Source organism: Thermobia domestica, chromosome 2 (genome assembly GCF_964235325.1).
Source record: "Thermobia domestica chromosome 2, izTheDome1.hap1.1, whole genome shotgun sequence".
In the NCBI taxonomy this organism is placed as follows: domain Eukaryota; kingdom Metazoa; phylum Arthropoda; class Insecta; order Zygentoma; family Lepismatidae; genus Thermobia; species Thermobia domestica.
This window is the reverse complement of record NC_137455.1, coordinates 152802387-152829740: the sequence shown is the minus strand read 5'-3', so window position 1 is coordinate 152829740 and position 27354 is coordinate 152802387. Positions and strand designations below refer to the sequence as shown.

General features: G+C 34.5%; 1 protein-coding gene across 4 annotated transcripts in view; it reads right to left on the bottom strand.

The window, feature by feature from the left end:
* Positions 1-27354, bottom strand: part of Hmgcr (HMG coenzyme A reductase) — a 514078-nt gene that overhangs the window by 96963 nt on the left and 389761 nt on the right. The gene's annotated exons all lie outside the window — the stretch shown is intronic.

The window sequence follows — 27354 nt, the reverse complement described above, 5'->3', positions numbered from 1 at the left end:
CCTCACAAGGATCCTACTAACATTGGCTCTTATTGCCCAATCAGTCTTATCAATGTATTCAGCAAAACATTGGAACGAATCCTGCTAAAGTGACTCTATTCCAATCTCCTTGTTCACTCTCTTCTTCCTTCAACACAAGCAGGCTTTAGGACGTCATTTAGCACTGCTGATCAACTGTTAAAACTATCGAGCTATCTTGTTAACCATTTCAATAAACGATTGCTCTCTGTCCTTATTTCTTTTGATATTGAGCGCGCATTTGATACAGTTTGGCACCAAGGATTTCTCTTTAAATTACTCAGGATTCTCTGGCACCAAGGACTTCTTTTTAACTTACTCTGGATTCTATCATTATCATACATTCGACCAGGGCTGGATTAACCCATCTGGAGGCCCGGGGCTAGAAAAAAATATGTGGCCCTGCTGACTTCATCTAATACATTTCTGTGAAAGTACAGTAGGAAAGTTAAGGGAATGTTCCATATCTTTGGTCATATTTTATTTTATGATGATGATTCTTTTTAGATAGCCAGTTGAGATTTTGATCACAGTGGAGGTACCTGTCCACCTGGAGGCCCGGGGCTATAGCCACCCTAAGGTCACCTTAATCCGGCCCTGCATTCGACTTATAGCCGATTTTCTTCATAATCGATCAGCTTTCATAAAAATAAATCAAGCATAATCACATCACTTCATCCCATGGGCCGGAGCACCTCCAGGTTCTGTTTTGTCACCACTAGTATACATCTTGTGGGTTGCTGATATGGTAATATTAGAACCACCAATTTATGCACTTCAGTTTTCTGATGATATGGTATATCTCGCTTTGTGTTCCTCAGTAGATCGAATAAATGCAGCTTTGCAACCAGCAATTGATAAACTTGTCAATTGGTGTCAAATGCAAACTTGAATTAAATACATCTAAAACACAAATTACGTTATTTGGACTTAAACGCAACAAGTACTGCTTAACACGAAATCCGGAACGTTTACATCTTACTGTATATTACTAGGCTTCCCAATGTAGTTACCAAATAGTGTGAACTACCTTAGTATCACTTTCGACAAACATCTCTCTTGGAACGTCCACCTTTCTAATTTACAGTAGAAGCTAATAGTCCGTCGAATCAACTTGAGGCAATAAATACACTAATTGGGGTCTTAAGGCACTAATTGGGTTTGAAAGGCTCTAATTGGAGGTCTTACCACCAAACTTATTCTTTATAAAGTTTTTGTTCCTCCTGCTCTTATGCATGGACATGTCGCATGGTTATCAGCTCCACAAAAGTTTTATGACAAGCTACAGGCTCTGGAACGTTATGTCTTACGCCTTGCTAATTCATTGCAACCACGCACTCCGACTCCCGAGATCTACCGTCGCACAACAATACCAACTCTCTAACGTCACCTGTACGTCTTTCGCTACATTCAACGCCGCATATCAGATGCTCATCCGATTCTTCATGAACTCTTAGACCAGACACCAGCTTTACCACGTTATGCTTATTTACGAATAGATCATCATCTTGCTATCCACGAACGTGATCAGACCGTTGTTCTCTCTAACCTCGGTCGTCGCATTTATTGTCGCCAATTGCATGTAACTTCATCAATGCATCCTTTTGTCGTTAACAGGGCTCCAAATGTCTAAACCTGCTCTGAGTAGCTCCAGAGCAGAAGATTAACACCATCGTCGCAATTAACATCCTACGTCCTTGGGTTCTGTTACCTGCACTTCATTTCATCATTTACATTACATGCCATGCTAAAACCTTATTATGTATCCGTAAATAAAAATGCAATAAATAAATAAAATCCTGACACCCATCTCCAAATAAATTGATGCTCATAGCTCCAGACAAGATATTACCTTCTGCGTCCCGCCCATCTTCGGATGGAAATAAAACTGAACTTTAAAATAATAATAATAATAATAATAATAATAATAATAATAATAATAATAATAATAATAGTAGTAGTAAAAGTTGACAGTGCGAACGGTTCAATATTTTCTACAGTAAGAAGACAGTAGTCTTGACCATGATGCACCTTCGTTGAGAAATTTTCAAAACATGTTTATGAATCAGAATTGAATCAAGAAGAAAATAATAACTAAGATTAAGTTTTACTCACGATATGTTTTGAATCGTAATTGGGCATCATCTATGAATACGGGCCATAGATGTTTGCTTTGTACAAACTTCAATGAAGGGTTGCTTCTTGGTCGCAGCTGTTGTCAAATAATCATAAACAAAAATATTGCCTGTGTAACAAATAGTGGTCCCTAGCCTTAGCTTTGCCAGGTCTACATGCTTATCTGTATATCTACAGGTTTTTCACAGAATACGAAAAACAATAATTTTTGATTATGGGCATTACGGAAGTTAGAGAAAAAACATTTCGAGAGCTTCAAAGTGTGGTGTTGGAGGAAGATGGAGAAGATAAAATGGACAGGAAGAGTAACAAACGCAGACGTTTTAAAATGGATAGGAGAGAAGAGGACGCTTCTATCCACCATCCTTCGTAGAAAAAGCAATTGGATTCGAAACATCTTGCGAAGAAATTGTCTTCTTCATACCGCCATAGAAGGCAAGAGAGGAATAGGTAGAAGAACAACACAAGTGATAGATGATTTGAAAAATAGAAGAAAATATTGGGAGTTAAAAGAGGAAGCTGAAAATCGAGAAACATCAAAGAAACATTTCCAGGTCCAAAGCTGAAAATCGAGAAACATCAAAGAAACATTTCCAGGTCCAAACCGAAAATTAAGAGGGAAAGAAATAATAAGAAGAAAAAACCTCACTAGTCCGAGGACCTGCCAAAAGGCAGAATACTTTAATAATAATAATAATAATAATAATAATAATAATAATAATAATAATAATAATAATAATAATAATAATAATAAAACTAACTAACTAACTCTATGGCCTATGGAACCCGGAGGTTCAGTGCCGCGTTCACAAAAGCTCTCCACTGACTTCTATCCTTAGCTAATTGCATCCAATTTCTACTTTGTATTCCTATCTCTGCGAGATCCATCTTAATATTATCCTCCCATCTGCGCCTAGGTCTTCCTAATGGTCGTTTTCCTATGGGTCTACCAGTCAAGACTTTGAAAGCGTTTCTACTTTCTTCCATTCTAGCTACATGACCTGCCCACCTAAGCCTCCTAGACTTGATGACCCTAACAATGTTGGGTAAACCGTATAAACTATGTAGTTCCTCGTTATGAAGCTTCCGCCATTCCCCATTCTCGTTCCTCTTGGGTCCGAATATTCTTCCGAATAATAATAATAATAATAATAATAATAATAATAATAATAATAATAATAATAATAATAATAATAATAATAATAATAATAATAATAATAATAATAATGTATATACATTATTGTTATTGTTGTTTACAAATAGTACATCGTTCAATACATATATTAATATTCCAATCGAATCGTTGCTAAAATAAGAAAAACATGAAAAGAAAAGGAAGCCTTTTTCATTTTAAAAAAAAGTTTTAAGGATCGATTACAGCCAGCAAAAATACCTGCATGTTGAGTTACAGAACATCTTTCTTCGTTCCTTTCTGTCTCACTTATGAGTCATCTTCAATACCTTTTACGGTTTTGGGTCAATTGCAATGTTTTTTGTTTTTTCAGGCATACTTCAGGAAGTTTTCTCCGGAGTTAGCCAACCACCAACCCCTTCCAGAGATAAATTAAATTGCAATTACATGTCACGCTTGTGCAGCTCACATGTAGTAAGGGACGAGAAATAAGATTTTCCTGTCTCGTCTCGTAATCTTTTGTTCAACTTTCGTCTCGTCTTGATTCTCGGAAAGATTCTATTTTCTCGTTTTGTAAATTTATGTCCTGATTTTCTTCTTAATTTAATCTAGAATTTACCAGAATCCTTCCGCGTCAAAAGAGGTCCACGAAGAGTGTGATGTAACAACATTTAGACCATGTTTATTATTGAAGTATATTGTATAATGACTTGTATCCCTTTAAACGTTAATAAATTCTCGTCATTGTGTTCTTACAATCAGTTTATCAATTTATAGTTTTTTGAAAAAAAAAACTATGAATCATAACAATAAACAGCGTTTGAAATCTCAGACTTGGAGCAAGTAGAATTGTCCACGAGACTCGAAAAATTTCTCGTCTCCGAAACGAGGATTGCCATATTACTCGTCTTCTATTCAACACTAGTCACATCCTCCCCTCATATTTCGATTTGTCTCTCCCGCACAAAATTTTCTGAAAGAAAGCGTGGTCACCCTATTATTATGCTCGAATCTTTAATAAAAGAAACAATTTTCCATCTCGGAAGGAAGAAATAAGAAATAGAACAGAAAACAGATTTTTTTAAAAATCACAGGGCTTAGCTGATTACATGAAAAGCGCTTAGAGATGGTTTTAAAAAAGTAAAAGTTCATAGGTCACCGAAGTAATAAACAAATTACCTCATTGCTTAACGACGGAAATTACAGATATATACCCATCTTTCTCTCTCGCACATGTTTTTTCTTCGTTTGTTTTCTCTTCGTGCATCCTATAAAATTCAGTCAGTTACTACTTCTTCCTTTGGACATTTATTACTTCTGAAATTACTAACATACAGTGTTTGCAAAAAAATCCCCCACGGAATTCACTGCACACAACCAGCCAAGAAACATTTCTAGAGAGGGGATTTTTGGAAGTGCACGTGTCTCGCGTTTCTCTTTTTGTGTATGTGCGATTCCTAGGTCAGTGCTAGAAGGGAAAAAAATATGAAACGCGTTACTTCTCTGTGTCCAGTGACGTCGACTTCTGTATAAATTTGGAAACCCGTTCAGGTATGTCTGTGTCATACATCCCAGAAAACAGATTCAGATCCTGTCAGGCCGGATAAACTTTTTAGGGTGTCAGGCCTCCTCATCCCCCAGGATCGACGCCTGTGTTAGGTCTAACTGTTGAATTTGCCCTGTGCTAAAACTTTCAATTTGCTTAAATATGTGAAATGCTAGAAGTTATAATGCATAAGTAGATGTATAGTGATATCCTGTAATTGTGTACTATTTTGTGTTCAGTGAAAACTGTTTGGTTAGTTCTGGTTTCGGAGTCGCGGCAGTTACTTTGAAGGAGCAGTTCAAAATGAATGAACTAGTTCGTTACTAGTTCACTTGAATATGCCGTTCGAAAAACTCAGTTCATTCATGAACGACCCATCACTACTATCAGTAACTATGTCTAATTAAACAGAAAATTCAAAGAGCACATTCCCCATGGTGAGAGGAATTTGAATCCAGCAATTCTAAACTATAAAGGTTGATGTATAGCTATCTAATAATAACGGCCATATCTTTTATGTAACTTGCATAGAAAACGAACTTAGATAGTATTTTGAGAACTTACGAGCTTTTAAAAAGATTACACACTTTTACTCTTTGAATTCAGCTAATTATTGTGAACCCTTAAGTACTCGCGCGGGGTGTTCACTCACAGACCCCCAAACAGGTAACTTTTGTGTTGCTAGCCAGATGTCCTTATGAAAAAATATTTTTTTAAAATGTCTCAAAACGAGTACCGGTACAAAAAATCTAATTGCAGCAAATAATTTTAAAAACATGTCTAGAGTTATGCTACATTGTCTTAATTATTACAAAAATATATTTTTTGTAAAAAAAAAAAAAAAAAAAAAAAACTAATATTAATTTGGGGGTCTACTGAAGCCCCGCGCGAGTACTGGTGTCGCAACAAAGGGTGCGAGTGCTTACGGGTTAATATCACATTGTTGTTGAATATTATTTGAATCTATATATAGTGTTCCAAAGTACATATCATACAGCTTATAAAATATGGAATATTTTATGACAAATCTTTAAAAGCGCTAACATGTGACTTCACACGTAATTTAAAATTGAGTTTTGTTTCAATAGCATACAGTTTCACTTCCTCTTCTACATAGAATGAATTCAATCACACTTGATACAACCATGAGTAGTAGGCCCCGGCGTATATTGAGCCGAGTCAGCAAAAATTTTTGTGACGTCATAGGTCAAAGGTCAATGACCTTGGCCCGGGGTCAATGACCTAGGGGTACCTAGGACCACCCCCTCTAAATTTTGGCAGGGGTACAATGGCCCACCCCCTAAATTTTGGCAGGGGTACATAGGACCACCCCCCTTAAATTTTGGAAATTGCCAAATCTAAAAATTCGGTATGGTAGGGTAGGACCATAGTATGTACCTCTATCAGTATTGGGGGTCTATGTCGTTCCCTTTCATGGGTAAAAAATTGTCAAAAATTCAAATTTCGGGGGTTTTTGACCTAATTTATCCCCTTTGATGAGGTGTTATTACCTTATATAGTTATATAGGCGTATACAGGGGTCCATTCCCTTTCATAAGACATGGGTATATTGGTGCACCCCTTGAAAAATTTGGGAGGGGTACCTTGGCCCACCCCTTAAATTTTGGAAATTGACCAATTTCAACATTGGGTATTATAGTACAGGACCCTAATATGTATTATGATAAATTTGGGTGGTCCACTTCGTTCCCTTCTAGGGGTACAAAATTGCCAAAATATAAACGTAAGCAATACGTAGTACCACGTGTTTGGTTTTTGGTCGATTTTATCCCCTTTGATGAGGTGTTATTATCCTATATAGTTATATGGTTATGTATAGGGGTCCATTACCTTTCATAAGATATGGGTATATTTGTGCACTCCTTTAAAAATTTGGGAGGGGTACTTTTGCCCACCCCTTAAATTTTGGAAATTGCTCATTTTACATATTTGGTATTATACTACAGGACCCTAATATGTATTATGATACATTTGGATGGTCCACTTCGTTCCCTTCTAGGGGTATCAAATTACCAAAATATAAAACGTAAGCAATACGTAGTACCACGTGTTTGGTTTCTACATAAGTTATCCCCTTGGATGAGGTCCTATTACCTTATATGGTTATATGGTCATGTATAGTGGTCCATTATCTATCATAAGACATGGGTACATTTGTGCACCCCTTTAAATTTTTGGGAAGGGTACCTTGGCCCACCCCTTAAATTTTGGAAATTGCCAAATTTAAACATTAGGTATTATACTACAGGACCCTAATATGTATCATGATAAATTTGGGTGGTCCACCTCGTTCCCTTCTAGGGGTACAAAATTGCCAAAAATATAAACGTAAGCAATACGTAGTACCACGTGTTTGGTTTTTGGTCGATTTTATCGCCTTTGATGAGGTGTTATTATCCTATATAGTTATATGGTCATGTATAGGGGTCCATTACCTTTCATAAGATATGGGTATATTTGTGCACTCCTTTAAAAATTTGGGAGGGGTACCTTGGCCCACCCCTTAAATTTTGGAAATTGCCCAATTTAAACATTTGGTATTATAGTACCGGACCCTAACATGTATTATGATAAATTTGGGTGGTCCACCTCGTTCCCTTTTAGGGGTACAAAATTGCCAAAATATAAACGTAAGCAATACGTTGTACCACGTGTTTGGTTTTGACCTAAGTTATCCCCTTGGATGAGATCCTATTACCTTATATGGTTATATGTATAGGGGTCTATTCCCTATCATAAGACATAGGTACATTTGTGCACTCCTTTAAAAATTTGGGAGGGGTACCTTGGCCCACCCCTTCAATTTGGAAATTGCTCATTTTATATATTTGGTATTATAGTACTGGACCCTAATATGTATCATGATAAATTTGGGTGGTCCACCTCGTTCCCTTTTAGGGGTACAAAATTGTCAAATTTTAGTACAACCACGTGTTTGTTTTGGCTCAATTTATCCCCTTGGATGAGGTCCTATTACCTTATATGATTATATGGTTATGTATATTGGTCCATTCCCTATTATAAGACATGGGTATATTGATGCACCCCGGGAGGGGTACTTTGGCCCACCTCTTTATTTTGGAAATTGCCCAATTTAAACATTTGGTATAATAGTATAAGACCCTAATATATATTATGATAAATTTGGGTGGTCCATCTCGTTCCCTTTCATGGGTACGAAATTGCCAAATTTTAGTACAACCACGTGTTTCGTTTTCACCTAATTTATTCCCTTGGATGAGGTCCTATTACCTAATATGATTATATGGTCATGTATAGGGGTCCATTTTCTATCATAAGACATAGGTACATTGATGCACCCCGGGAGGGGTACCATAGCCAATCCCTTAAATTTTGGATTTTTTTTAATTTAAGCATTCGCTATCATAGTACATGACCTCAATATGTATCATGATAAATTTGGGTGGTCCACCTTGTTCCCTTTCATGAGTAAAAAAATGCCAAAATATAAACATAAGCAATATGTTGTATCACGTGTTTGGTTTTTGGCCCAATTTATCCCGTTTGATGCGGTTCTATTACCGTATATGGTCATATGGTCATGTATATAGGTTCATTTCCTATCATAAGACATGAGTACATTGATGCACCCTTTAAAAATTTGGGAGGGGTATCTTGACTCATCCACTCAGTTTTAGAAATTGTTTTAATATAAGCATTTGGTATCTTCGTACAGGTCTTCAATATGTACCACTATAAATTTGGATGGTCCACATCGTTCCCTTTCATGGGTAAAGAACTACCAAAAATCAAATTTCGGAGGTTATTGACCCCTATTTAGCACGTTATATGGTTTATTACCTTTATATGTTTATGTTCTCTTTTAAATTTGGGAACTATAAAATAACATAATTTGGTAAACGTTTTCTAGGACCCATTGGTGTTCCTCTTATGGCCAAATATTCAAAATTTAAAGGTTATTGAACGGCTTTATTATTGAATAACTACAGGATTTATTACTTTTTCATAAGACACAGGTGTATTTGTGTACCAATCTTAAATTTCGGGAGGGGTGCATTTCTTATTGTCATATCAATAATTGGTAATTGTTCTTAAAATTGGATAGTATTTCATTCATTGGGTAAATCATTATGATCACGTGATCAGTTATTGACCTATGATGGGATTAGGAGTCCAGGACATTGGTACATTTAAACTTTGTAGGATAATTTGAGAATGCGTCATTGGTATTGATTATTACAGCCAAATATAAACGTAAGCAATACGATGTACCACGTGATTGACCTTGATGAGGTAGTGTACAGGGATACATAGTTAACCTTATTGAATCTTATGACTCATAGTTTTAAGGGAATACATGCTACAACACTGACAAAGTTATTGTTGATGTAATTTGATTGGTTGATCACTATCTTTCGTGCAATCTGATTGGCTGATCACTATCTTTCGTGCAATCTGATTGGTTGCTGATTTTCAAATCTTTGCTGCATTCAGTTTTAAGTTTTGTTTAACATTTAAAAATCTTGGTTTCGTTCAACATTTTGCACTCACTGATAAATATGATCAAAACCGTTTATTTGTTAATCGAATAGTTAAAAACCGGATAAAGTTTGACGGTTAACCGTGAAACGTAAAATTTTTAGTTTGACATTTTTTTGTTTGAAACTTTTTGTTTGAAAATTCTTGCTTTCAAATTTTTGTTTGAATTTTTTGTTTCAAAATTTTGTTTGACATTTTTTTTGACAACTTTTGTTTCAAAATTTTTTTGTTTAAAAATTTTTCGTTTGAAATTTTTGTTTGAAATTTTTCGTTTCCAAATTTTTTCGTTTAAAATTTTTTGTTTAAAATTTTTTGTTTCAAAATTTTTTCGTTTGAAATTTTTTGTTTCAAAATTTTGTTTCAAAGATTTTTGTTCTAAATTTTTGTTTCAAAGTTTGGTTTGACATTTTTAAAAGTTTGTGCACTCATTAGTAAAGAACCGGAACTGTTTAGAGCAAAAACCTTTGACAACATTGTGGTGCAATAGTACACGTCAGAACCTGGGGTTGTACTTGAAATGAAAAAACACAATTCATTGAAATGGATCATTTTATTACACTCCACATACATCCATACCAGATAGTGGTTCTGGATATTGTCGATACAATGTATTTTGAACTTCTTGCACTAGTTTGTCTTTAGCATATAATTTTAATTCCAATTGAAGTCTTTTAAGATCTAATGCAATATCAATTGGTGGAAACTCAATGTCCATTTGATCACAAATAAACTGTTTATCAATACAGGTATGCACTAGCCGGAACTGTTTAGAACAAAAACATCTGGCAACGTTGTGGTGCAATAGTACACGTCAGAACATGATAATGCAACGTCATCAGTTTTGCATCATCGTTGGAGTTAGTATTCATGATAACGTCATCATGGCTACTTGTCTGCAGTTTCTAAACACACGTGATGTGATGAAATCATTTACCAAGATTACTAATTTACAACAGAATGTACCTTATAGAATCTTAGCTAGCCAAATGATCCCTACAAAGTTTGGATTAAGAATCGTAGTGAAGCTTGAAAATGATAAGAATATAATTTTACCAGCAAGATATTTACCCATGGAAGCATCAAAACAAGAAGAACTGCTGCGTTTCTTAAATACTGGATCTGTATCTTTATGTTACAAAGGATTCTTGGGTCGAAGTCATCAACTTGAATTTAGTACACAGCCGGATTCGTCAGCAAATCATGAATTCAAACGTCAGACATAGTTGTATGAATTTGGTTGATCAGCATGACGTCAGCAACTGTGATGAAACCATGAATTCAAACGTCAGCACATTCCTTACCAATGACGTCAGCAATAACTATAAACCAGCAAATACAGTGTCAGCTCATGAAATCATTTGAGCAAGTGCTTTTCAGGAGGAAAGATGTGTACTTCTAACGATAAAGAGTTCATCTTCGCAAGCTATTATCCAATAAACAAAACATGTGATGATTGGTATCAGTGCTAGAACATTTGAACCTGTGATTCGATTGGGCAAAGCAGAACAATTTGGTGTACAACTGACCTGTGAAGAATGGCACGAATCGACCAAATGAACGATTAGCTAAATGTGACCATAGTCAAATCATTAGGCTCAAATCATGAAGTGGTGCTGCGTACAGTCCTCGAAGAGAAGATGGTGCTGTTACGTAAAAAGAGTACATTCCATGTCCCTCGCAACATGGTGTATCTAACACAAACTGAATGGAACAAATTTATCAGCGTATTTCAGTGTGTGAAACATGCAGTGGAAGTGTGCAACAAAACTAGTATATTCCTGAAAAAGTACTATTTTGAAAAATGTGTTATGCATATTGTACAACATGTATCTAGATATTGTGATGGTTGTCAACATCGTTCGTGGGTGCATACCTGTATTGATAAACAGTTTATTTGTGATCAAATGGACATTGAGTTTCCACCAATTGATATTGCATTAGACCTTAAAAGACTTCAATTGGAATTAAAATTATATGCTAAAGACAAACTAGTGCAAGAAGTTCAAAATACATTGTATCGACAATATCCAGAACCACTATCTGGTATGGATGTATGTGGAGTGTAATAAAATGATCCATTTCAATGAATTGTGTTTTTTCATTTCAAGTACAACCCCAGGTTCTGACGTGTACTATTGCACCACAATGTTGTCAAAGGTTTTTGCTCTAAACAGTTCCGGTTCTTTACTAATGAGTGCACAAACTTTTAAAAATGTCAAACCAAACTTTGAAACAAAAATTTAGAACAAAAATCTTTGAAACAAAATTTTGAAACAAAAAATTTCAAACGAAAAAATTTTGAAACAAAAAATTTTAAACAAAAAATTTTAAACGAAAAAATTTGGAAACGAAAAATTTCAAACAAAAATTTCAAACGAAAAATTTTTAAACAAAAAAATTTTGAAACAAAAGTTGTCAAAAAAAATGTCAAACAAAATTTTGAAACAAAAAATTCAAACAAAAATTTGAAAGCAAGAATTTTCAAACAAAAAGTTTCAAACAAAAAAATGTCAAACTAAAAATTTTACGTTTCACGGTTAACCGTCAAACTTTATCCGGTTTTTAACTATTCGATTAACAAATAAACGGTTTTGATCATATTTATCAGTGAGTGCAAAATGTTGAACGAAACCAAGATTTTTAAATGTTAAACAAAACTTAAAACTGAATGCAGCAAAGATTTGAAAATCAGCAACCAATCAGATTGCACGAAAGATAGTGATCAGCCAATCAGATTGCACGAAAGATAGTGATCAACCAATCAAATTACATCAACAATAACTTTGTCAGTGTTGTAGCATGTATTCCCTTAAAACTATGAGTCATAAGATTCAATAAGGTTAACTATGTATCCCTGTACACTACCTCATCAAGGTCAATCACGTGGTACATCGTATTGCTTACGTTTATATTTGGCTGTAATAATCAATACCAATGACGCATTCTCAAATTATCCTACAAAGTTTAAATGTACCAATGTCCTGGACTCCTAATCCCATCATAGGTCAATAACTGATCACGTGATCATAATGATTTACCCAATGAATGAAATACTATCCAATTTTAAGAACAATTACCAATTATTGATATGACAATAAGAAATGCACCCCTCCCGAAATTTAAGATTGGTACACAAATACACCTGTGTCTTATGAAAAAGTAATAAATCCTGTAGTTATTCAATAATAAAGCCGTTCAATAACCTTTAAATTTTGAATATTTGGCCATAAGAGGAACACCAATGGGTCCTAGAAAACGTTTACCAAATTATGTTATTTTATAGTTCCCAAATTTAAAAGAGAACATAAACATATAAAGGTAATAAACCATATAACGTGCTAAATAGGGGTCAATAACCTCCGAAATTTGATTTTTGGTAGTTCTTTACCCATGAAAGGGAACGATGTGGACCATCCAAATTTATAGTGGTACATATTGAAGACCTGTACGAAGATACCAAATGCTTATATTAAAACAATTTCTAAAACTGAGTGGATGAGTCAAGATACCCCTCCCAAATTTTTAAAGGGTGCATCAATGTACTCATGTCTTATGATAGGAAATGAACCTATATACATGACCATATGACCATATACGGTAATAGAACCGCATCAAACGGGATAAATTGGGCCAAAAACCAAACACGTGATACAACATATTGCTTATGTTTATATTTTGGCATTTTTTTACTCATGAAAGGGAACAAGGTGGACCACCCAAATTTATCATGATACATATTGAGGTCATGTACTATGATAGCGAATGCTTAAATTAAAAAAAATCCAAAATTTAAGGGATTGGCTATGGTACCCCTCCCGGGGTGCATCAATGTACCTATGTCTTATGATAGAAAATGGACCCCTATACATGACCATATAATCATATTAGGTAATAGGACCTCATCCAAGGGAATAAATTAGGTGAAAACGAAACACGTGGTTGTACTAAAATTTGGCAATTTCGTACCCATGAAAGGGAACGAGATGGACCACCCAAATTTATCATAATATATATTAGGGTCTTATACTATTATACCAAATGTTTAAATTGGGCAATTTCCAAAATAAAGAGGTGGGCCAAAGTACCCCTCCCGGGGTGCATCAATATACCCATGTCTTATAATAGGGAATGGACCAATATACATAACCATATAATCATATAAGGTAATAGGACCTCATCCAAGGGGATAAATTGAGCCAAAACAAACACGTGGTTGTACTAAAATTTGACAATTTTGTACCCCTAAAAGGGAACGAGGTGGACCACCCAAATTTATCATGATACATATTAGGGTCCAGTACTATAATACCAAATATATAAAATGAGCAATTTCCAAATTGAAGGGGTGGGCCAAGGTACCCCTCCCAAATTTTTAAAGGAGTGCACAAATGTACCTATGTCTTATGATAGGGAATAGACCCCTATACATATAACCATATAAGGTAATAGGATCTCATCCAAGGGGATAACTTAGGTCAAAACCAAACACGTGGTACAACGTATTGCTTACGTTTATATTTTGGCAATTTTGTACCCCTAAAAGGGAACGAGGTGGACCACCCAAATTTATCATAATACATGTTAGGGTCCGGTACTATAATACCAAATGTTTAAATTGGGCAATTTCCAAAATTTAAGGGGTGGGCCAAGGTACCCCTCCCAAATTTTTAAAGGAGTGCACAAATATACCCATATCTTATGAAAGGTAATGGACCCCTATACATGACCATATAACTATATAGGATAATAACACCTCATCAAAGGCGATAAAATCGACCAAAAACCAAACACGTGGTACTACGTATTGCTTACGTTTATATTTTTGGCAATTTTGTACCCCTAGAAGGGAACGAGGTGGACCACCCAAATTTATCATGATACATATTAGGGTCCTGTAGTATAATACCTAATGTTTAAATTTGGCAATTTCCAAAATTTAAGGGGTGGGCCAAGGTACCCTTCCCAAAAATTTAAAGGGGTGCACAAATGTACCCATGTCTTATGATAGATAATGGACCACTATACATGACCATATAACCATATAAGGTAATAGGACCTCATCCAAGGGGATAACTTATGTAGAAACCAAACACGTGGTACTACGTATTGCTTACGTTTTATATTTTGGTAATTTGATACCCCTAGAAGGGAACGAAGTGGACCATCCAAATGTATCATAATACATATTAGGGTCCTGTAGTATAATACCAAATATGTAAAATGAGCAATTTCCAAAATTTAAGGGGTGGGCAAAAGTACCCCTCCCAAATTTTTAAAGGAGTGCACAAATATACCCATATCTTATGAAAGGTAATGGACCCCTATACATAACCATATAACTATATAGGATAATAACACCTCATCAAAGGGGATAAAATCGACCAAAAACCAAACACGTGGTACTACGTATTGCTTACGTTTATATTTTGGCAATTTTGTACCCCTAGAAGGGAACGAAGTGGACCACCCAAATTTATCATAATACATATTAGGGTCCTGTACTATAATACCCAATGTTGAAATTGGTCAATTTCCAAAATTTAAGGGGTGGGCCAAGGTACCCCTCCCAAATTTTTCAAGGGGTGCACCAATATACCCATGTCTTATGAAAGGGAATGGACCCCTGTATACGCCTATATAACTATATAAGGTAATAACACCTCATCAAAGGGGGATAAATTAGGTCAAAAACCCCCGAAATTTGAATTTTTGACAATTTTTTACCCATGAAAGGGAACGACATAGACCCCCAATACTGATAGAGGTACATACTATGGTCCTACCCTACCATACCGAATTTTTAGATTTGGCAATTTCCAAAATTTAAGGGGGGTGGTCCTATGTACCCCTGCCAAAATTTAGGGGGTGGGCCATTGTACCCCTGCCAAAATTTAGAGGGGGTGGTCCTAGGTACCCCTAGGTCATTGACCCCGGGCCAAGGTCATTGACCTTTGACCTATGACGTCACAAAAATTTTTGCTGACTCGGCTCAATATACGCCGGGGCCTACTACTCCATGTTAATAGTTAACAAATGAACTAACTTCAGTAAACATATTTATGCGTTTTATATGTAAAACAATCTGGTCATTTATTGTTTTGTATTTTTAATAAAAGAGACTTAAATATGGAATAAGTTCACCATGACGGGATTACTTACGAAGTAAAGAAAGAAAAAAAAACAATAGATTTTTGCATTATGTATAATATGCTTATACTCAGAAATACGAGTTTGTGAACTTACTTGGATGTCAGTAACTTCTGATAACATTAATTGCATTTCGATATAAATATTGGAATTCATGTAAATAATTACTTATATCATTTCAAACAGTGGTAGCTCATTATATACATTTCACTTTTATTTAAACAGCATTGTGGTCGATTCAAAATATGATTGCCCTAATATAATCAACTTTATTCTGATTATGAAGAAACATGAGCACTGATATAATTATCAAGAACATATGGCACTCTTATACAGATTATATAGTGCAGGTAAAACCATGAGCGTAGGGCCTACACAAATAAATTCATATATCGATTTGCTGCCGATTCTTTTGATATTTAGCAGAATTTTACGATAGATGTAGTTGAACAAGACACACAAAAATAAGATGTCAACAAATATACCATCTATCAATTATACATTATACATCTGAAAGCATTGGCGTCTCTGGCATGTAAAATTTGGGGGGGACATCAAAGGAAATGATCTAACTGCTAGTATCTTAGCGGAATGTTAGATTATGTCACTTCAAAATATTGGGGGGACGCGTCCTCCCAGTCCCCCCTGCCAGAGACGCTCATGTCTGAAAGGTTTTCCTAAAAATACATTAATTTCTTTGTTGACACACGGAATGCATATAAAAAGAAAAATTGCATTCGTAGCTGGTCAAAACTACAACTTCTAACGAAGATGGCGTGGTGCAAACTAAAAGCACCTACCTCTTGGATAGAAAATATCGTTCTCATTACCTTTTGAACAGACTGTATTTTTCACAATCTTACCCTCCATTACTTTTAACCCTTTGATTTGCTTATGTTGAAATTTAAAATATGAACCATTAATGATTAATGAAAATAATCCATTAAAATAATAATAATAAAAAAACTAAAAATAGTTTCTATCATCTGGCAAAACTTTGACTCCCATAATTATTAATTCCTATTTCGCGCAAGTTGAAATTCGGAACGAAGACTAATTAAGGCGTGTAGAATTGATTGACAGATTTCGAACTCAAAAAGTTAAAAAAAAAAAAACTCCTCACCGACCGTGTAATTTGCTATATAGAATATATAGTACATAAATAACGGTTTCTTTCAGCACAATAAAAACTATGTATTATTGGCAAGGACTGACATACATTTGAGCGCCACAAAAGTACATTTTTTTTTTATTTCTCGGAAACTATGCACGTAACTTCATCGGCAAGCAACATGTAATTTTCTTCAGCTGGATGTCACCTATCGACTAATACGTGTCTTCACTGTTCGCCTTTTCCCGTTTTGCCTTTATCCCAGGAAACGTCAATCAAAAATTGGTACTTAAAGACTTGCTATCCTAAGGCAAAACGGGGATTCCCGTTCGCCTTACAATAATTTTCATATATTGGCAGCCTTGCTTTAACAAATATAAATGTAATTAAAATGACAAACAAAATATTTTCCTAGAAATATATATTTTCTTTATCATGTTAGCGATTGCCGGATAGCCAGGTAGGCAAGTCCGTTGTCAGTGGGATAAATTGAAAAGGCATAAGAATTAATGTTTATATTCATGTAATTAAATTATTTGTATGCATTTGCAAAGATAGAGGAGGGAGAAAAGGGATTTTGGAATTTTCATGTAATTTCGTTTTCTATAAGATGATTGGTTCTTAGAGGCTAATCAGGGAACAGGTTTCCGATTAGATGCCTCATTTAAAGGTCCGTACGTTGTTCACGTAGTTTCATATTGAGTCTGATGAGTAAAAGTTCCTGATCAATACTGATTTCGTCAATCGAAAGTGTGTAAGTGCAAGTGTTTTTAAGTGTATAAAATCCTCACCTCAATATAGGCTAATTGAGTTACTGAGATAGGAACAATCAGAAAATGAAGCTTCTATGGTCACGCTTTTAGCAGGACATGATGCAAGACACAAGAAATGTAAGTGGCGACAATTAAACATTCCCCTGCGTACTTTGAAATGTAGACTGAGTAGTAAACAGATTTCTCTAATGCAATACTTTGATGCTGTTGCTCATTATACACATATGGAAGATAAATAGCATCTTATATGTAGATGTTCTGTACTTATTTTGTTAAATAAATAAACAAATCAAATTGTAAGTTATTATGAATGTATTTGCAAGCCTACCAACATAAAGTTTGTAAGGCGAAACGGGAAAATTCACATCGAGATTTCCCGTTCTGCCTTACATCAAGATGGAAAGTGGTAACAGGTTTTACATGCAAATTTCAATGCTAGAGGTCGTAAGGCGAAACGGGAAAAGGCGAACAGTGCAGAAATCGACTAATATATGTCTTATTTTGGATAATATTTCAGTTAAATAGAAATTATAATTTAAGAGTTAATTATAGTATTAGAATAAATCTTATTAACCATACTAGATATTGTCAAGCTTTGATAATTCATTATCAGTTTCTCCTCAATAAGGAGAAGGTTTCCGTAAAACATCAATTTTTAAGTTCGCAAAGAAATTTGTTTTCCTCTATTCTCTAGAAAACCACGCATGAACTTTTCACTCATGTATATTATGGTATGCAGTTCAATAAGTTCTATCGATTGACATATATATATTCTAACTTGAAAGTATTTTTTTATATAAAAAAGCACGTTACAAAACGAGATGAGAAAAAGCTTTCCGAGAATCGGGACAAGTTTACAGGCAGAATTTTACTACACGAGAGGAGAAAATCTTACTTCTTGTATCATCTTGTGGGCAACACTACTAATCGGGGGCGGATCCAGGGGAGGCGATCTCTTATTTTATATATAAATAAAACCTATCTCAGAGTTTGGAGCTCTTAAAAGTAGTTCTAAGTAGCAGTATTACAACCCACCGCCCCCCCCCAGAACCCGAACTGGATCCGCCCCTGCTACCAATATTTCATGTGAACAGATTTGGAAATTATTCTCGTTCTTCGTATTAAAAAGAAATAAGGTTTGAAAATCGCTTGCGTAAAGCATCGCATATTTTGGTTGAAGTAAATTTGAGTTCAGTTTTCGTTTCTGTGTGTTATTGTAATGCACAGTGTAATTAAGTGTAGAATAATCAAGAAGTGATTAAGTATTTACATTTGAAATTCTAACAGGTATATCGTATTTCTCTACGCACTATTGTTATTCTTCTTTGCACTCTCTTCATGGCAAAGTAAATATACTACTGATCAATTTAATGGAAACACTTAAGAGTTAGAAACACGTCAGATGTCTCAATCGACAACAGTTAGCCGGCGACCGCAACGCAAGGCTAGTGGTGGTATGATGATAATGTGTTAGGGCAAATTCCGTACTACGTTTAGTGTGCAGTGACTGATAAGACGGTGATAGTCTAAAATGGTGACCTCAACACAAGCAGCACCTCTACTCCCATAATCTGTGTCGACAGTCACAGCCTGCCGCAAGTTACATGACATGGACACGGAATTGGATTGCACGGGCAAAACCGCTGATCAAGATGCTTTAGTACGATAATAGTGCCGCGAACATGCAACATGGACCGCTTATGACTGGAAAAGATTATAGGTCGGATAAGTCATACCGTATTTCGAACCAAGGCGTGTCTGACGAGCGCCCAAAGAAGTGTATGATCCGCAGTGTCTCCACCTAACCGTGAGACATAGCGGCGGCTCTGTAATGCTTTCAGCCGCAATATCCTGATTTCAGGGCGTCCTGTACTGACGCTACCTGGTTGCGCTACTGCCTGTCATTATATCGCCATTTTAGGAGACCATTGCATCCTATGACCTAGACGTTGTTTTCGGGCAATTATGCCATATTTCAAAATGATAAATAAGTCCGTTTGCACGCGCTGTTGCGGCGTAATTTTGAAGATTATCGGGGTGAAGTTGAACACCTCCCCAAACTCCCTCCCTCATAACCGAACCTCAACATAACCTCATGTGTGGTCCTTTTGGAGATACAAATCCGGCACATATTTCCGCCTCCGTCCTCTCTCACGGAACTAGTGATGCATTGTACGCGGGATGTAATACTCCACTTACTACCATTCACGACTTCTATGACTCCATTCCACGTCGCATCGGAACTGTTCTGAGGGGGAAAAGATTGTCCAATGCTATATTAATCTGGCAAGTTGCATTTTTTTCAGAGTTTTCATTGACTTGATAAGTATCTGTATGTACATTTTTTTTTTTTAGAGTTTTGCACTTTATAGAACTTTTTGTTAGATGAGAACACTTGTGCTCTTCTAGAGTCTTAATTCTGTTTTTATCATCATCATTATTAACATTATATTGTTATAATCTTTAGAAGTGAATGAAAATTTAGTGCATTGTACTAAAAACACAGTTAACTTCAAAAGCCAACACACTTGGACCTGTTTCTTGATTACGTTAAATGTATTTACATGAATACGTTAATCTTGTCAAAGTGTGGTGTGTTTTGCAGTGTTTTTAACAGTCTAAATAAACATTACTGATTTAGTTGTTACTTAAAAAGAAACACACATGCGATCGTATTTTTCTTCTCATAGATTTAAATATATTATTACTACCTGAAAAACACCACTTTCTTCAATGATAAAATTTATACTGATATGAATTTATATTATTTGATGGTATCTTTTACAAATGAATTTTCCTACAGTTGCCCTTGCACGAGTTTCTCCAGGGTCCTTTTCTCCCACCCAATAACGCAGATTTGTTCTGCTTATGAAAATCTTTAATACTCCCTACCCCTTTAAAGAGTTCTCCCAGAGTCTTCCCTAAATGACTCCATAATACCAGGACCGAGCTAAATTGGTTTCTTCACCCGAAAGAAATGCCAGAGTTACTCCTACTTCTTGAAAAACGTTGGCACTTGCACCTTATAGACGCAGATTTATGCTACTTTATGAAAACTGATAGATCTCCTGGAGAAAAAGTTTTTTCCAACACTTCAAAATGATTTTCTTGAAATAATGATCTAACTAAATAGTTTTCTCACACTTGAAAATAATAATAATAATAATAATAATAATAATAATAATAATAATAATAATAATAATAATAATAATAATAATAATAATAATGTTTATTTCTGTGCTATGAACAACCTAACGGCAAAATACAGCACTTTATCAGACAAGATAAACACTTATTACAAACAATGTAAGCTACATACTAAAACAATAAAACATAATGATAAAATAAAGTAAAATAATATCGGATTAATAATTCCTTGTCAAATTAACACCAAATACTTTTTTAGTCTCAAAATAGTCGTCATAAATACTAAAAATAATATTTGTCAAGCTCTAAAATTCATGCTTTTATACTGATAAAAAAAAAAACAAATTAAACTAAATTAAAAGAATTGGTCAATCTTCTTAAAATTACAGATTTCGGATTCAAAGGAACTAATGTTGATGTATTTCTTGTATTATACATTGGTACCCTTATACCTATATTATGCAAGCAATATTCATTATGACAGCTATTGTCTAGTAGTTTCTTAAAATCTCTTTCAATAAGTTTTCTCCTGTCGCTCAATGCCTGCAATCCCCAAAATTGACACCAGAATTCGTAACTACGTGAGTAGTAATCTCTATTCATTTTATGGCAGAGTAACCTAATAAAACATTTTTGTACTGACTCAATTTTGTTTGCCAATGTTATACCTATACTATTCCAAATAACTACACCAAACTCTAATTTTGATCTTGCAAGCATCTTGTATAAATATACATATGAACTGGCATTTCTAAACTGAGGCTATTGTTTGAAAATAAACCCTATTATTTTTCTAGTCCCTTGGATTGTATCACTTATATTATAGGTAAATTTCATATTTGTCAAACCTATACCCAAATCTTTAATCTGTTCGGCTTTATGCAATCTTACTCCATTAATTACTTATTTGCTCACGTAGTATTGGGTTTTGTTAGTATATGATATGTATTTAGTTTACTCACAATTTATTTTCAATAAGTCACTTTTACACCATGTACTAACAGTATCTAGATCTTCCTGTAGTAAGTAGTTATCATACTCACTATTTACTATTCTAAATAATTTTAAATCATCGGCATACAACATAATATTTGAGTATTTAATTTTCTCAGGCAAATCATTAATAAATATTGAAAAAAGAAGGGGTCCCAGAGGAGATCCCTGAGGTATGTCATTCTTTATATAACCGTAACTAAAGGTTATTAGACCAATTTTTACTTTAAACGTTCTGTTTGCTAGATAGCTTACAAACCATCGAATGTACAATGGAGATAGACCTATGTTTCTTAATTTATCAATAAGAAGTTCATTCTCTATGGAATCAAAAGCTTTTGACGTATCTATATATATAGTGTCTACTTGTAATCTATTCTTAAGTCCTAAATGTGTAAAATCAGTAAAATGTGCAAGATTTGTTACAATCGATTTCCCCTTATAAAATCCATGCCGAAATTCTTGTTTTTTACATTAAAATATAAATGTTTGTGTATTATAATTTCAAAAATCTTGCAAAATGCATTTCTAATTCTACGATCACCTGTTTTGTGTACTGGTACAATGTATACTTGTTTCCACATTGAAGAAAACTCACCATTTCTCAGGGATGCATTAAATATATTTGATAAAACAGTTGACAATTCGGTACTACAGGCTTTAATTATATAATAGGGGATATTGTCAGAACCAGGAGCTGTGCTCGCCTTAATAACTTTAATTGCATGAATTACATCAGACTCAGTGATATTCGGTATATCTATGACGTCATGGTTGCTAATGAGCGAAGGAGAATTCATAACCTGGCTATCTGGGTAATGTCCTAATTCTAAATTAAAATTTTCACTAAAAACACCTTTAAATAATTCCACATCATCATTTAATTCTGTGACTGATTTGTCATTATGTTTCATTTCAGTTGGTATTTGCTTGCCATCAGAATTTTTAAGTATTTTCCAGAAAAAAACTATTTGTTTGTCTTGCTTTAGCAAAATATTTGGTTTTCTTATTAATTAATGATTTCAGCTCCTTGTTTATCCAGGGGTTTTTGTATTTAGGCCTATTGCTAATTGGTTTCTTAGGTATCTAGCACATCATATATATTGTTATACAATATATTGGTCAATTCATTAATATTAATATTATTACTACAATAATAATAATAATAATAATAATAATAATAATAATAATAATAATAATAATAATAATGTGTAGTGTGAAATTGAATTATTTTACAAGACACAATCTTAAAATTAATAGCAATAAAAGAACAATGCCAACATAAATGCCGATGTGTACCATCAAATTACTACGTCTTCCTTGAATTGGCATACAGGTTTACGTATGTAACTCCTCCTTCATCTCTGAAGAGTGAAACGCAAGCTGATTCGAGAAGTAACACCTTACTTAAAATGCAAAACTTGTATACATCACGGCCCTTGCATACATGTCTTGTTGTTTCCTCCTTCAAGTGCATTGTTTTGTTGTACACAAGTATTAGCAATAAACAATACCACAAGTGAAAATATATGCCTTGACCTCCTCTTGCCATGAAAGTACACGCTTATCATGAGCATAAAACTATTTTTTTTTTATACCAGGAGTATTATAGAAAAATATTTAATATTTTTATATATCGTGTGTTTATAAAATCTCAATTATTGTTCGTAAAATACGTAAAAAATTACAAGATCAAAGATTAATGTACAATTCAATTGACAGTTAACCTCGTTTACAACACTCAAGTTATATATAATTAAAAATGCATTACATTCCTTGTGAATAATAACATGTAGGTCTACATATTTTAGATCTCTGATTTTATATATGCTATAAAATTAGGGCTGTCAGATTTTCACCCTATGAACATTTACACCAAAAACCGGGACGACCTATGAAAATTGACAGTATAGTCACAGTTATGCACCTATTTCTATCTGAAATATAGAATTAATTAAATAATAGATCACTCTCACCAAAAGCAATTGGCAGAGCAAAGTATTTCTATTGGGTATCGATGATTAATAAAATCGGTATATTTTAAAAGAATGAATACCGCACGAATCATGTAAGCATAGGTATGTTTTGGAGAAAACGACGGCAATTGGGGATTTTGAACATTTTGGGGGGTGAGGAAGGTTGTGCAAGTGCATGACTGTTCCAGCTAAACCGAAACGTTTGGGAGCCCTATATATAATGAATATTTAAAAAATCTATTAGTAAACATCAGAATTTTCTATATTATTACGTATAAAACAAACAGTTTATAGCAACAATAGATCGTTACGTACGCAGTACAGCAATTGAAACAAACTTAATTCTTCCTGATTGCTCCAGTGAAGGTCTGAATGTTTCTAATACGTACTTCGCCCCATTTTTCTCTTATATTTAGTCCGTATTTGATTGAAAGAATATTGTAAATGAAAAGAAGAAAAACTTTTATCTACATAAGCGAGTTCCTAGTACAGGTACTCTGGAGGCTAGATTGAGGCAAAATCATAAAGAAGAGACCTGTAGAATATTGCGTGATTAAAATAACAATACGAGATTGGTGTGTAAATAGGAATAAAATAGAACAATTCTGATCCGATCAATTTTCCAAAGATTCAGTGCATAGTATAAAAAAATTCAGAGCTTAAAAATACAGTAGTAATATATCACGCTATGTTATAAATTAGTCGAAATATTAAGTTGGTTTAAAATAAATACAGTGTAATTTACATTACATTGTTTTGTACAAAACCTGTAAAATAAGGAAATCAATACTGCAATATTTTTAACTCTCACTTGTATTTACTGCCATCAGCAATGTGCAGTCTTTTGAAGACGTTTCAGATTTAAGACTTGCCTTGTATTATACGAGTAAAAGCGAATATCTGAATAAAGCAGAACGGATGTTTGTACCTATCTGTAAATTGTTTCTAACAATGAATCATACATATAAAGCTTGAAACTGGTAAGATATTAAGATAACTAAATATGTACAGGTTTAAAAGAAATCCATGGTTTATTTTGTCATAAATCTTGACTTTTGTAAAACGACTATAAGCTGTATATTTGCAGAAAATAATACCACATTTTAAGTTTTAAAAATCCCAAATAAGCTGATAGTATAACACGTTGCCTTACAAATATTCCATAAGGTAAACACCTAACAATTTGTGCAGCTTACTAGATATGTTTGACTTTGTCACACGTCTAATGTTACGAACTTAGTACGCATCCAATGAACAGGCTGGGGTAGGAAGGTACACAAGAATTTATTTCCGGAGGAGTCCAAACCTTTTTGGGGCTCCAAATTCAATATGAAGATAAATTATAATGAATGTTGTAAAGTCACACCTAAAATTAGAATAAATTCACAGGGTAGTAAGAGCACCAAGGAGAACACAATTGCCAGCGATTTTTCTTTACGACTTTAAACTGGAATATTGTGAACAGCAAGCCGCAAAAAACATTAAAACTACATTTCGGTCAGGAATGGTGAATAAACGCAGTAATTCGCCGTTGGATTGTCAAATTTCCTTCCGGTGCATGGTATTGCAAAATGATCCTCGTTAGCAGCAACCAATATAATGTTCGAATGAGCTCCTCATCAACATCATAGAAACGGACCATCAGCAAACTGTTCGTGTGATTGCAGACGAGTTGGGCATTCACTGTACCACTGTCATTCGTCGGCTCCATGTAATCGATAAAGTGAAAACGTTGGACTCATGGGTGCCATACCAGAATCATCATCTAGAGGTAGCAATTTTTTTTTTTTTTTTTTTTTGTCACATCAGATTAAAAATCGATCTGCTATTAGCTATGGCAGTCGTAAACGGTAAGGAGAATGACTGGGTCGTGATCAATATCCAGTACGCTTTTCTACACCATGTCTCCATCAACAGAAGATGATACTGCTGATATAGTGGTCTATGGTGGGAGTGATCCGTCATGTCTTTCTCAGGTGAGGTTAACCCATCGCTGCAGATCATTATAGTGCTGAACTACATGTAATACACCGAAGACTTGACCGCAAGCATCCGCGGAGACAGAGTCGTCATTTTGCACGACAGTTCATGTTCACATGTCGTTCAAGGGATAGTTCATCACCATGAGTTACTGTATGAAACCCTTCTTCACCCACTTGTATTGTGTAGACGTCTCTCTTTCCGACAACCTCCTCTTCCGATATCTCGATCACTTGTCAAAACCTTCCCTGATGATTGAGTGATACAACATAAGGTTAAAGAATTCTTCGCATCGCACATTACAGATTTCCTTCCCCATTGAATTCAACGTTGGCTGAGAGAAAGCAAAAGTCTATAATTGCAGATGATTTTGATTAACAAGGTATTGTAGATTTCATTTCTTAGTCTTGGAAACGACGCCCCTGGGGCGGATATTTCATTCATAGCAACATAATATGTTTTAGCTTATCAAAGACTAGATTAAATCAATATATAACCCAACTGTTAGCTTATTACTAATATTTAGGCTTTCTTGTGCTTCAATTATTATCTCAGTTACTGCATTTTTGAAATGGAACTTAGTATCGGTATTAGTCTATAGTAATTTGGATTTACTTTATCTCAACTCATAAATTGGAATAACTTGCAATTTTACATCGCTTTGGGCAATGTTCTAGGGTAAAAAAAAAAAAAAGTAGAAAATCAGATATTTTACTTATGTTGTTTTTGTAATTGATCAGAATTTCGCTACGTACACTTCTTGTTCGAGTTTTCTTTCTCCTTATGAAGCCAAAAATTATGATTTTTATTAAGATAACTGGGGTAAGATAGAATGAACATTCGTTTATCGTATGTGGATTTAGCATTTTAGAAGCTAATTATTTACATTTGCAAAATTATAAATACAGTGTTTCTCAAAGTGTGGTTCGCGGGCCATTTTTGGTGGGTCGCGAGAAGTTTTTTTTTCTTTTCATTATGAAAAAATTATTTTGATACAGAAAACAATGTTGTGAAGTACTATTCGGAGAATGAAAATTGGAAACATTTGTTAATTAATACGTAATGGTGAAGAGTAAGCCCTGCCCTATTGTCCAGTCAGCAGAGATGCTGAGTTTGGATGGAAGGAGAGTGGGTGAGTCAAAATTTGTCACAGAGTAGCAGAGCATTGCGTCGGGAGTTGGGAGTTGTGTCAGTTCTGTGTTACCTTTCTCTGGAAACTGCGCATGCATACAATTTTATATAACATATACAGTTATTGAGAAATAAATTTACATTACGCTTGCTCGATCATCATCGACTGATATTCTCATATCGGCAGGGTCATTATATTTATAAATTTACATTACAATTTAGTTTGAAAGTGAGATATTTAAGATAGATATAAAAGAATCTAACTAAATTTTGATTTAAAATTTTAACTTCGAGTTAACATTCGTGGTCGCTTGGGGTGTTGGTGTTCACAACATTCCCAAATAAAGTTCATGTTAATCACTCATACGGACTGTTATTGAACGATCTGGAATAAATACATGTCTCTTTATACCTCTTGCTAGCAAATATGGAAATATATTGTTTGTAAAAACAAAATATCTAAAGAAATGAGTATTTACAATATCCTTGTAGAACTCATATAAGAAGAAAGAATATATGAGAGTAGGGATAGACCGTGTAGCCTAAATGTTGAAGTGGAAAATGAAGTAGGCGAGGATGATAAAGGATTTAGTATTCGTCGGGATGAGTTTGAAAAGGCTATATCCGAGATTAGGAATGGAAAGGCAACAGGAATAGATAACATACCAATAGAATTCATTAAAAATATAGGAGTCAAGGGAAAGAAAGAATTGTGGCGACTA